This window comes from Sceloporus undulatus, chromosome 2, assembly GCF_019175285.1.
Source record: "Sceloporus undulatus isolate JIND9_A2432 ecotype Alabama chromosome 2, SceUnd_v1.1, whole genome shotgun sequence".
Taxonomy (NCBI): domain Eukaryota; kingdom Metazoa; phylum Chordata; class Lepidosauria; order Squamata; family Phrynosomatidae; genus Sceloporus; species Sceloporus undulatus.
The window spans coordinates 58,342,368-58,355,731 of NC_056523.1; the positions used below are offsets into that span (position 1 = coordinate 58,342,368).

Here is a 13,364-nt window from a genome sequence, read left to right on the forward strand (position 1 = left end):
CTGGGGTCTGGAGGCAACCCAGCACATACTTGGTGTGCAAATTGAGACTAACTGTGTGTGTGCTACGAGGCTAGGTTCTGGGATCAATATTTATGTCTGAAAACAAGCTTCTGGGGTGTGGGGGTGCTATCTTGTGTTATGACAGACATGATGGCATTTCCAGGAATTGACAAAGTGATTCCAAACTAGTTGATGGCTTTAATTTTAGGATAACAAAACAGTGATTGGATGAGGACAACATCAGGGTGGATGGAGAGGGAAGTTTGCTGGAAATACAGTAGGGGTAGGCAAAGAGAACTAGCTTTCTGCTTTGGTGCAATGAGACCTCCTTTGTCTCTTGGTGCAAGAGGAAATGCAAAAGGGCCTGAGATGAGGAAGTCAGCAAACCCACTTAACTTTAATAAATCTCCGAACAGAGATGGAAGAGTAGTGCTAAAGAATTGACATTTGTAAAGTTAATGCTATTATTCTGTCAAGAATGTTGGATAAGATAGGATAGAAAAATAAAACCAAAATACCCAAAGGAAAATGATTTGATGGAAATATAATGACTAGGGATGGATAGTCCTCAGGCTTGCAGGATTTAATTGCATTTCATTAGAAACCACAAGGTATACCACAAGGCAAAACCAGGTGCAAAGGACATGTCCTTTGAATTCTGAGTGTAGGATTTTTTTTCCTGAGTAACAGAGCTGAATGGTCAGTATTTGAACACAAAAATTTGCCCATAGCCATGTAGTTTTCTTCATTTCAGTTGTATAATTTAAGTGTGTGTGCGCATCACTTTATTATTACCATTGTGTGTGTGTGTGTGGGGGGAAAACAAGAAATCTTACTTCAGATCACCCTCACCCACCCTTTTAGCATTATATCCTAATCTTCTTGTGCTTACTACATGTACTAGAGAAGTTACTGAAACTTGATTCAGTAGACCATAACATACAGTAACTGATTGATGTATAGTATCTCTTCTTTTCAGAATACTGATGTCATCTTCAAACCATTGCACCACACTGACTTTCACATTATATTGTCAACAAGATATGTGTGTACATATCTGGCATTTGGACATATGAGGGCTAAGTGATGGGCATCCCAGTATATGATGAAAGCATCAGGTCCATGCATATATCCAGCCACAAAACAAACAAGATTTTTCCTATGCAATATCATACTAAAATAATGTATTTTTTAAAAAAAATTCTTAAAGATGTCAAACCACTTTCCTGTCCCTTTTTTTGATAAGGTATTAGATATCTTTATGATGCAGAATGATGTGATCTTGTGCTAGAAGCTACATGAGAATTCAAGCTACAACAAAATAAATTATAAACTGCTTTGCATTGGGATGTCATACCATGTAGGTTTTTTGGGGGGAGGGAAAGATTAGATTTTTTTTGTTTGTTTAAATGTCCATATTTTTGTGGGGAAATGTGGTTTTGAAAAGAATCAAGGTCCTACACGTGGGAGCAAATTGTGCTATAGGTCTGCTTAGAAAACTATCATACAAATCTTATGAGCCCAGGAGTTTTATCTGACATGTTTTTATTCTGAAGTATAAAGGCACCAGATTGTGTCTGATTTTGGAAGCTAAGCAAGGTCAGCCCTGGTTAGTACTTGAATAGGAGACTGTCAACAAATACCAGGTGTTATGGATGAGATATATCATTATTATATATTAGAGGAAGGCAATGGCAAGTCACCTTGCAATATTCCTTGCTTAAGAACACCCTATGAAACTCATGTGTGTGCTAGTTGTTATGTGTGCTGACAGGCTATTTGAAGGCACATACGATCACAACCTAATTCACACAGGTGACACATCCTATGTACATATGCATTATGTCAGATTATATTGCTATACTGTACAGTTTGTAATTGCTGGCCTGAATCCTTTTGAATAGTCTCAACTAGAGTAGACCCATTATTTGGGCTGAATCACTGGACAACAGTGTTTCAATGGGATTGCCCTTGTTGAGACAAAAATTTAGAACATTCATTGTTATTTTCCTTTCCTTTCTTCAGTGAAAAAAGTGTTGAGTATGGCTTATAACTATATAACAAAAACAAAGAATGATAGAAAACCCCCCGACAGCTAGAATAAATAACATAATGCAAAAAAATTAAAAAAAAAATGATTTGCTCTATACATTTTTTAAGGCCCACTGTTTATTTTATAAAAAACTCTTTCAAGATAGGGAGGCATAGAATCTCTGATGGTAAGGAAAAGGTAAATGTTTCCCTTTTGCCACGATTGTCTAGTTGTGTCTGACTGTAGGGGGCAGTGCTCATTTTTGTTACTAAACCGAGGGAGTCGGTGCTGTCAAAAGACAACTCTGTGGTCATGTGGCCAGTATGACTAACTGTCGAGGAGCATGGAATGTTGTTACCTTCCCACCAAAGTGGTACCTCTTTATCTACTTGTACTTTTACATGCTTTTGAACTGCTAGGTTGGCAGAAGCTGGGACTAGTGATGGGAGCTCACTCCATCACACAACGCCTGGGCCTCAAACTCCCAGCCTGCCGACCTTGTGATCGTCAGAGTTGTCATCATAACTGCTAAGCCACCACATCTCTCACCAAGTCGCATCTGCCTTGATTTAGAGAAAGAAGGAACAGTTTCCCTCGTGCCATTTTCAGGGGCTGCATGAAAACCAGATGGTTTCAATTATTATTTAGTGTCTTTTCATGATGTGACCAAGTACAAGAGTCTCATTATCTCTTGGCTTCCAAGGAAATTTCTGATTTTAGTGTTGCTAGAACTCATTTATTTGGCTTCTTGGCCATCCATGCTATCCTCAGCACCCTTCTCCCAGCAGCACATCTGAATGGAGTGGATTTTCCTCTATCTGCTTTCTTTACTGCAGCTCTCACATTTGTACAGGAATGGAGAATACAATGGCTTAGATGATTCTGACTTTAGTGCTCAGTTGTATTTTAGGGTCTTGTTTAGTTGTTTCATAGCTGTCCTTCCCATTCTAGCCCTCTTCGGATTTTTTGACTGCAATGTCCATTTTGATCAATGTTGGATTCAAGGAATCTCTTGACTATTCAAGGGTCCAAAAATACTCCAGAAATAATCCAGTTCGAGGCCGTTTTAACTACCCTGACTCAGTGCTAGGAAATCCTGGGATTATAGTTTATGGTGGCACCAGAGCTCTATGAGAGAGAAGGCTAAATGTCTCACAAAAACTATAGTTCCCAGAATCCCTATCAGGGCAGTTAAAGTGGTCTCAAACTAGATTATTCTGCAGGTGTTTGGACCAATGTCTTCATTATCTAGGCGAATTTGTGAGACCTCTTGGTGGTGTATTTTTTGTTTATTAAGTTCAGCGTTAAGCCTGCTTTTGCACTTCTTTGTTAGCTTCCTTAGAATTGTTCCAAGTCTGAGATGTTTTTAGTAGTAGTATGGTGTATCTGCATGCATATCTTAGTTTATTGATGTCTCCTTCCTCCTGCTTCACCTCTTTCTTCTGAGTCCAAACCTCTCTTACGATATTTTCTGGATGCAAGTTGAACAAGTAGGGTGATAATTGTAGCCCGCCTGACCTTTTTCCCATAGGAACCATTCTGTTTCTCCATATTATGTTCTAACAGTGAAGTACAGATTCTTCATCAGGATATCAAAACTGTTGGCACTCCCATTCATTGCTATCTGTAGTTTTTTTGTGTCTATGCAGTCAAAGGCTTGCTATAGACTATAAAGCATTGCTGGTTTTCTTCTGGAATTCTTTGATGTGCTCCATTAACCATCATATGTCTGAAATTTGGTCCCTAGTGCCTCTTCCTTCCTGAACCTGCTGGACCGGGGATTCCCTCCATATATATGGTGGGAGTCCATGCTGTAGAATTTTTAGCATGATTTGCTTGCCTAGGGATACAAAAGTCAAAAAACGACTGAAAGCATAGAACAACAACTATGCATATAAGGTGTATGCTTAGACTTGGCTTCCATTTCCATGGTATCTCATTATGTATATGCAAAATAAATTGAAAAAAACCCAAGATACTTCTGGTCCCAAGAACTTTGGATAAGTGATACTCAACCGTATACATATATACATACATGTTGTTTTGTTGCTAACTGCCTTTGAATGAACCCTGACTCTGGTGACCTGTGGATGAGAAATCTCCACAACCCCTAAACTGCCACACTCTGCTTAGATGCTTCAATTCAGGCCTGTGGACTCCATCATTATGTATATCCACCATCTTCCTCTCTTCTTTTACCTTCTACTTTTCCTAGCATTATTGTCTTTTCTAACGATATATGCCTTCTCATGATGTGGCCAAAGTACGACAGCCTCAATCATCATCATCATGGCTTCTAGGACGATTATAGGTGACCTGTTTAGGGACCCACTGCTTTGTCCTTCCTGACCAACCCAAGAATCTCAACACTCTTTCTAACAGCACCACTCCCAAATGAGTTGCTTTCTGGTGGCTTTCTTACAACAAACACACACCCACACCATCTGAGTACCCCTTGTTAGGGGCAATTGACTTACAGATTATAAACTGCTTAGAGAGTGCTGAATTCATGGATAGTGGTAAGAAATGTACTTGCTATCTACTTTCTTCCTGCCCTCCCCCCCAACCAAAATATCCTTACATCATCCCCCTCCTCTGCCTCTCCCTAGATCTCCATTCATCATCCATCTCTCCTCCCCCGCTCATCCCTCCATCCCCCTTTCTCCATCATCCCTCCCCATCCATTCCCCTCCCTCCATATCCCCCTCCCTCCCCCCTCCCTCCCTCCAACTCCAAATCCCTCCATCTTCCATCTACCCCTCCCTTCAATTTCCTCCTCATCCACCCCCTTCTCACTCATCCCTCTTTAAGCCATCCCCTGCCTCCAACCCCAAGCTTCCATCATACCCCTCCCTCCCTCCAATATCCCTGTGGTCATCCACCCACCCCCTTTCTCCAACAGCCTCCCTCCTTATCACCCCACCCTCCTCCAACCTCAAATCCTTCCACATCCCCCTACCCCCGCCTCCAACATCCCTCCACCCTCACCTGCCCATCCCCCCCCTTCCTCCATCATCCCCTCCAACCCTCCTTGTCCCCATCCTACCTCATCCTACATCTCCCCCCTCAAAACCTCTCCCCCCCCCTCCCTCCTCCTTCTCCCTCCCCGCCCCCCATCAATCCCCAATCCATCCATCCATCCCCCTTGCTCCATCATCCCCCCTCCTTCATCCCTCCCCCAACTCCAATCCCTCCATCTTCCATCCCTCCCTCTCCCCCCCCCTCTCTCATCACCCCCCTTCTCCTCCCTCCAACCCCTCCATCCCCCCCTCTCCCAAACCCCATCCCTCCTCCCCATCCTAAACCCTTCCCCTCGCCATCCTCCATCCCCCTTCCTTCCAACCTCCTCTCTCCCTCCCCCCCCTCCCTCCGTGGGGCCTGGGGCTGAGGGAGAGGGCAAAGCCTTGCATGGCCCGGGGTCCCTTCCCCTCCCTCCCTGGGAAGCTCGAGGGCGCCCCTAGCGGAGGAGAGGCGCCACTGGCTCCCTGCCTGCCTGCCTCTGCTGCTGCTGCTGCTGGGGAATGCTGGGAGAGGCGAGTCAGGCGCCGTGGTCGGAGGGGCTGGGAGCGGGTCTGGCGGCTGAGCCCGAGGGGCCGCCCAGGGAGCCTGCCGCCGGCGCCACCGCAGCCTCCTCCTGCTCCCCCCGCAGCCCTGGCCCTTCCCCGCCGCAATGGGCAGTGGGCGAGGCGCCAGGCGGTAGGCAGGCAGCAGAGAGAGAGAGAGAGAGAGAGAGAGAGAGAAGGCAGAGAGGGACCCCGGGAAGGAGGGAGAAGGTCCAGGGATGCGCGGAAGACAAGGTGAGGCTGCTGCCGGCGGGAGGCGGGATTCGCACCCAGGGCCCACCCGCTCCCAGCTGGGTCTGGCATCTGGAGGCAGCCCTCGCCCCCTCTTTCTCCAGCCCAGCCTCCTCCTCTCCAGGAGCTGGCCCCCAAACCTCCTCCATTTTGAGCATCCCCAGGAAGGAGCCTGGGCTGAGCCTAGCGCTGCCAGGGCCGGCCCTCCTTCCCCTGGACCTGTCCTCCATCCCCGCCTCTCTCCGGGAGGAGGCCCCCAACTGCCCTCCATCTTGAGCCTCTGAGGAGGGAGCATGGCTTCACCTTTCTGAATGAGGAAGGCTTTTGCCTTGAGAGGGACCAGGCGTCCTCCTCCTCCGGGGCCTGTCCTCCACTTCAACCCCCTCTCCAGCTGTTGTCCTCCATTTGGAGCAGGAATAAGGAGCCCTCCTGGATAGGTCTATCCTTTCCTATTACATTTCTGTCATAGGTTTCTATCATTTCCTATCACTCTAGGAGTGTCTTTTTTACCTCAGAGAGACCAGAGGGCTCCTCCTCCTCCTCCTCCTTTTTCCAAGGCCTGTCCTCCATTTTACCCCCCCCCCCCTTCAGCAGAAATCCCCCAAAGTATCCTCCATGCTTTCCTTGGGTCCTGTCCTCCAGGTTTCCCTGGGAGGTCCTCCATTTTGGGGTGCCTAGTGGTCCTCCTGGTGTGGGTGGAGGATGGTGGTGGTGGGGGGATGATGGGAAATGCAAAGTATGATGGGGCATCCAGGGCAGAGACGTGTGTCCTAAGGGGCTGCCAATGTGGGGAGGAAGGGAAGGAGGGAAAGTGCCCATCCTGTCTTCCCTATGGTCCTCCTGGGCAGCCTCTCCCTTTCCATGGAGGAGGAGGAGGAGGAGGAGGATGCCATCTCTCTCTGTGTGTCTGTCTGACTGTGTCTCTGTGCCCCCTTCAGGAGGAATATCGTGGCTCAAGTGCTTTTGCACAGACTTGGGCAGAAATGGCTAGGTTTGTAAATAGAGGATGTTAAAGCTGTAATCTGTTCATATATGGGGAAAAAGAGGGCTCCCTCTCCTCCCTCTGCCCTACTGAAGAAGAAGAAGAAGAAATGCTATTTTACTAGCCGTTATATAAGGAATAAATGCATGCATGGGGTGTGTGGCTTTTGGGGAAGGAATGGAGAGGTTGCATTTTTTGCTCAGCTCTGGGTCTCGGACATTTGTGTTAGGCGGCGTACCATTTAATAATAATGATGATGATAATAATAATGATGATGATAATAATCTGTCCCAGTATTTCTGTCCCAGCTGGAGGATTCTGTATTTAGGATAGAGAGACTGTGACCAGTCTGTGTTTGCACCACACATAGACACTGCCATGACTAGAGAGATGCACCCATGGATGCCTACATTTTTGCCAAGAGAGAAAGAGGCAGCAATAGCATGGTGGAGAGGGGTACCCGTTTTCTTGTTAGCCTCTGTGATGGATCCCCCCCCCCTTTTTAGGCGGCTACCTGCTAAATCTAGCCTGGATGGATGGATGGCCTGGGAGCCCCCCTCCCAATGCACTCCCCTGGCTACGAATTGACATTTCCCTTTTGATGGACAGCCCCCTGGGCCACTTCCATTGGCAGGAACGGGCTCCTTGTGATGGGCTCGGCCAATTGGTGTGGCCAGGAGGAGGGCAAATCCTCTGGTCAGGGTTAGTTTCCTGGTTGGCTTTTTTTAAATCACTGATTTCACTTAACTGTTTGTGTGCTTTTCTCTCCCCCTCTCTCCTCTTTTCTCCACCGCACTGAAAACAACCCAGAGGGGAGACCCCACCACACATGGCCAGTAACCTCCTGGAGAGACAGGCTGCATTCACACTGCAGAAATAACCTGGTTTGACACCACTGCAAATGCCAAAGCTATGTCTTGTGGAATTCTGGGAATGGTAGTCTATTGTTGTTTGTTGAAACAAACCACTGCTCCCAGAATTCCACAGCATTGGCCCATGGCAGTTAAAGTGGTGTCAAACTGGATTATTTCTACAGTGTGGATGTGGCCAGACCCCCCATCGCCAAGCCTTTGCTTCCATCCCAGTTAGTTAGGTGTTGGTGGTTCTCTGAAGGTGTATCTTTAGCATCCTTTCTCAATTTTTGGGGTGTGTGTGTTGCAGAGCAAGGCACTCCAATCATCATTCATATACTCCAAAACAGAGAGCGTGGCAGTGCTTCAGGGAGACTTATTTGGCAGTTTTCTCCATTTCTTTTCATAATGGGGATTTTTAAAAATGCTCTCAGTATCTTGTTGGTGTATAGAGCTTATGCAATGTAAGCCTGAGCATTTTAGTGGCTTCTGCTTCCCTCAGAAATATGCAGAAGCTGTTGTTTCTCTCTCAGACATTTCTCCAAAGAGATATTATGTAGGTAGGACCACAGGACCACAGCTTGTGGATTGTCCTCACTCTAAGATTCAGGGCAAAATGCCTACCCAGAAATAGAGATTGGTATCAACAGTGTGAGAAGGGCAAACTTATTCTGCTTCTTCTTCTTCTTACCAGATGTTATTTTTTGGCTTTCCCTTTGTGAAGAATTTTTTCCCCCTTGGGTCTCATTCACCTATGAATGAAGAAAGCATATAAGATTTGTCTAGCAATGCTTTTGGTGATATTTTTATATACATTCCTTTTGAGGTAATGGTTGTGTCTGCCAAAACATGCAACAAAACTCTGGCTTTGGTCATTTCTCATATGTACAGGTTGTCAGGAATTGACCTGAATAGATCCCTTTTCTAAAATTGAACATGAATGTGACAGAGTTCAGGTGGATTTTAAGGTGATAAGTGTGATGGCTGCTAAGGGTAGGAGAACTCTTTCCTCACCTCCTGTGTGTTTAAAAGCTTTCCTTCTTGTGCCAAACATCACATCTGGCCTGAGCTTTCTGAACCCCTTGGTTGAGCCTGGTAAACCTGCAACTGTGGCCCTGTTTGATTTTAAACAACTGAAAATGTTTGTACAACATGCGCAAAATGGAAAAGATGGTTTCTAAACTGAGTGTGATGGTCACAGAGGTGATGGCTTTGGAGATGCTGGAGCCTGACAAGAATGATCCTCAATGGCAACTTCTTCCAGATTCCACCCCCAAAAGGGCTGATTTTTCTTTTTTCCTCCATGTGGCATTACAAATAGCCTGCATGCATTCTGTAGGTTGTTGCAACCATCTTGGGATACATCCTACAGTTTCTTGTTAGAGAATCGCATGTACAGTATAAACTCATTTCAAGCTCAACATGACTAATCCAGTTCTGTTTGTCTGATGCCCCTTTCTTTGTTTCTGTTGGAATTACAGTCATCTCTCTTAGCTGAGAGCGCATTGGAATCATATTTGATTAATTTCTTTGCTTTTCTTTCCCTGAATCAATGGTAGGCATAGGCAAACACTTTTGTTTCTTTTCAGCATTTGGAAGATGGATCTTTTCTTCTGCACCCTAAAAATGTTTCTGAGTTCTGGTGGCTCCCTTCTCTTCTACTGGAGCTTATTTATGGCTTGATTGTCCTGCTATTTCTTCATTCTTTAGCTTACTGTGCCTCTGTAGACAAATCTTTCTCTTGTTTCATTACAGATCATATTACTGCTCCCTTCAAATCTCAGTTCTGGCTTCCTGTCACAATATGTATGCAACTCAAGGCTGTCCTAGTACTATTTGTATTTTAAAAATTCTTACTTCTTTAAGATACTTATCTCTTCTCTCCCATCTCTGCTTGCAGCAGTCCTGTTTGCCCTTTTCTTCTGTACTCCTCCTCTCCTTCCCCTTCGTCTCATCATGCTTCTCTCTCATATTGTACTTGGAGCATTTTATCTCTTCTACAAGTCTCTATACTGCTTCAAATCTCTCCTCAAATTTGGAAACCACCCTGGCTTGCCTACCTCTCTATTGCCATCGGATGCTTCAAACACCTTTCTGCTTGTACCGCGCCCTGATCTTGCCCCTCATTCCACTTTCTTCTCGGTACTTACTTCTCAACAGTGAATGCAGAATACTTGCTTTTGGGTGAAATTAGTGACCTATCTTAGTTTATGCATGGCAGGGAGAATGGGATGGTAATTATTATTATTATTATTATTAATAATAATAATAATAATAATAATAATAATAATAATTATTATTATTATTATCGTTCATTTATAAAGTGCTGTAAGTTTGCACAGCTCTGTACATGCTGAATATACACTATACCATTGTAAAATACCATTGTAAATTTTCAGCTGTATGTCTTGTGAGTGAGATAGCAAAATTATTTGTGTAAATGAGAGGTGTATATGTGTGAAAGGAGGAAGGAAGGAAGTGCATTAATTTGGTATTAATCTGCATATGGGCACCTCTAAAAACAATTAAACAAAGACTAAAATCAAATGGTTAGCTACAAACTGGAGCAGATCCATTAAATCAATGGGAACATGTTACTATTTTATGTCATGTTATGTTATCAGTGTTACAAGTTATACTACTAACATAGAATGGCTTTACTTATTACTTTAGTAGGAACTAACATTTGGATTTAGACTGGGGAGATTCGTACTCGCACAAAGAAAACAGAATATATTTGTTTACCAGTAAATAAATTCTAGAGTTCTTTGTTATTTTAAAAATATGAATGACTGTGAAACACTGTGTTTTAGTGGGAAAATATAAGTGGAACAGGTTAAAAATTGATGCATGTATTATTATCTTTTACTTCTGCTTGACTGCTTAAATGATAGGTATTTAGATCAGTTTCATAACAGGAAGGCAATATGATTGATAACTAGATATCTTGTGGAAGATGAACAAATAGACAAATGCATATTTCATATCTGACTGCAGATTTTCTTCATAGATTTTGAAGATCTGTAGATCGTTCTATCTTATATTCCAGGGAAAGGATCTGTGTTGCTGAATAAGTTTTTGTTTATGTTCCAGTTCTATTTTTTTTTTGTGTGACACCAACACTTGCACAATTGTTTTACAGCAAAAACGGTAGAGGTGTTATCTCTGTAGAAAATGCTAGTTTTTTATTAGCTGAAAAAAGTCAAAGCTTTGAAGAATCCCTGTGTATTTCAGTGTTCTTCCCCCCCCCCTCACTCTTGGGAGAAAGGAGCAGAGAACGCACAGATACCTCAAAACTGTCTTGTCATTTCCCATATTACTTACTTGGTGGCTCATGAAATTCAGCCTCTTTAGGGGGGGGAGGTAAAATCAGAAGCTTTCTCACTGGCAGTGGCCAACAGAAATCAGCTTCTCTTACTATCTTCTCAAGAAATAAAAGTGGCACATTGACTAGATGCCCGCATGTATTATAAGAAGCACAGGGTGAAATTAGCTGCTGCTGCTGCTGCAAATATTTGCTGAATTTCAAGTAATTAAAAAGGAAATGTCTTCTCTCCATATTCTGAAACTGTCAGCTGTGTAAAGGCAAATGTATCTGTTAAGGATAGCATTAACAGTAGTTGCAGGCATGTGTTTGCACAAATATGTTTCTATTAACCTTAACATTTCCTTGTCCCTGTGCAACATGCTTCATGAGGTTTGCAACATTTACCGTATTGACTGTACAAACATGCTTCCCTCTCTACTTAGCACTTTTGAGTTCTTTTGTGTGCATCTGGGGATTTGGATGTCCTTTAAAACAAAACAAAAAATCTTTAAATGAAACAAAAATTGATAGTATTAAATTTGCTGGGGTTTGCATAATGTTAAAAAGGAAGGGACTTTTTTTGTTGCATGATGGGTTAATGAAACTGAAAAACTGAAGGTGCAACAGATACCTTTTCTTAATATTAATTCAAGTTTTAAAAAGCCTGAATAAAGCTAAGGAAGGATGAACTGAACAAAGATTTAAAGAGCTGAGAAACTTCTGCTCTTTGACTCATTGCTAGGATAAAGCAACAGTGCCTAGAGATTAGTGTTTCTCCCACCCCACATTCATTTTAGTGATTAAAACACAAGATGTAAAATGCAAATTGGGACAGAACATGGTTGTTTCATGTTATTTGTTGCTACTGGCAGGGCTTAAAAATGTAAACGCTTGTGAGTTCACAAGTACTGTCTGTGGATTGAGATTATCTCTATGCTTTAAAATAGATTTTAAATATATTTTCCATTTATAATGGTGATTTATGTGAGAAGGTAGTATAGGGGAAGCGACTCTGTTTGGATAGTGCTGAATCATTGAAGAAGACAGTCATTTGTTTGACCCACTGGACTAAAGAAGACACCATTAGTCAGTGGAGGTATTATCATACTGTGTCCTTGGTTTGAATAAAATTCTTCTTAGGCAGGAAGTAACTGAGGCTAAAACTGTATGTGAGTGAGTTTTTTCAGCCTTCTGGCTTTTGGGCAAATACATCAACTGCCTAAATCAGTGGCTAGTCAGGATGGTAAAGGCTGCTGCTCCTTCCCAAGCTGCACATTGACAGCCAGATGGCATGTGGCCAATCAGTGCCTGGAGAGACAGAACTGTTCCTGGTGGATTTTGGCTGTTGTGACACAGTTGAGGGAAAAAGGAGGTACTGGATACATCCTTGCACAACACATAAAAAAAATACACTGGTGTATCCCCCAATTATGCCAGCATAAATAACCAGTAGGTTTGTTGTCTGTTTCCCTAATAGCTATCCTGTTTAACATGTATTTTCTTTCAAGTAGTTGGGTCACTAAAACACCATGTCACATCTATTGGATACAGGCTGCTAGTGCAGCCATGTGCATGCATCACCATTGGGGACAACAGGGGCTTGCAGTTTGCATATGCTTATTTCTGCGGATGGCAAATCTGTGGATAAGGAGGCCCCACTGTACATACACAGTGAGATAGCTTGGAGATGGAACTGAAGTCTAAGCACAAAATACAATTTACAGATGGCCTTCTGTATCCACAGATTCTTTATCCACAGATTCAAGCATTCATGGCTTGAAAATATTTTAAAAATATATAAATTCCAAAAAGCAAACTTTGATTTTGCCATTTTGTATAAGGGGCATCATTTTACTGCATCATTGTATATAATGGGACTTGAACATCCAAACCCCAGCAGATACCAAGGGCCCACTGTATGTTCCATGTAAACCTAGCCTGAATGTAATTTCATATAATATTTTAAATACCTCTGTGCATGAAACAAATTTTGTGTACGTTGTGTAAACTGAACCATCAGAAAGCAAAGGTGTTACTATCTCAGCCACCTATGAAAAAAGTTGTGGTGTTTGGAATATTTTGGATTTTGGAATCCTGGATAAGGGAGAGACATTCTATTGGATGTTGTCCCATTTGGATGTTGTTCCAGAAGGAACTATAGTGCTATAATCGTGTAGTGTGAAAGGACCCTTCGTCTTCTCAGAAGAGCTGAGAGGCCCCCTTTAACAGTATGATTGTAGGAAGGATCAGCAAAAATGGGGAGCCTCAGCTAGGGAGAACAAGAAGAAAAGAGAGGCTAATACTTTAATAGTCAAAAGCTTTATACTGTGACAAAATAACAGTACATTCTTCTAAGATATGTACGTTAGTTGTACTGTCTCTTTCCTCATAGCATTTA

The 13,364-nt window shown here is 43.2% G+C and overlaps 1 protein-coding gene across 1 annotated transcript in view; it reads left to right on the forward strand.

The window, feature by feature from the left end:
- The first annotated feature begins 5,590 nt into the window (after window positions 1-5,590).
- Window positions 5,591-13,364, forward strand: part of ERC2 (ELKS/RAB6-interacting/CAST family member 2) — a 765,920-nt gene continuing 758,146 nt past the window's right edge. Inside the window, exon 1 of the mRNA XM_042454903.1 lies at window positions 5,591-5,829. The gene's annotated coding sequence lies outside the window, so the exon portion shown is untranslated. The remainder of the gene's footprint in view (window positions 5,830-13,364) is intronic.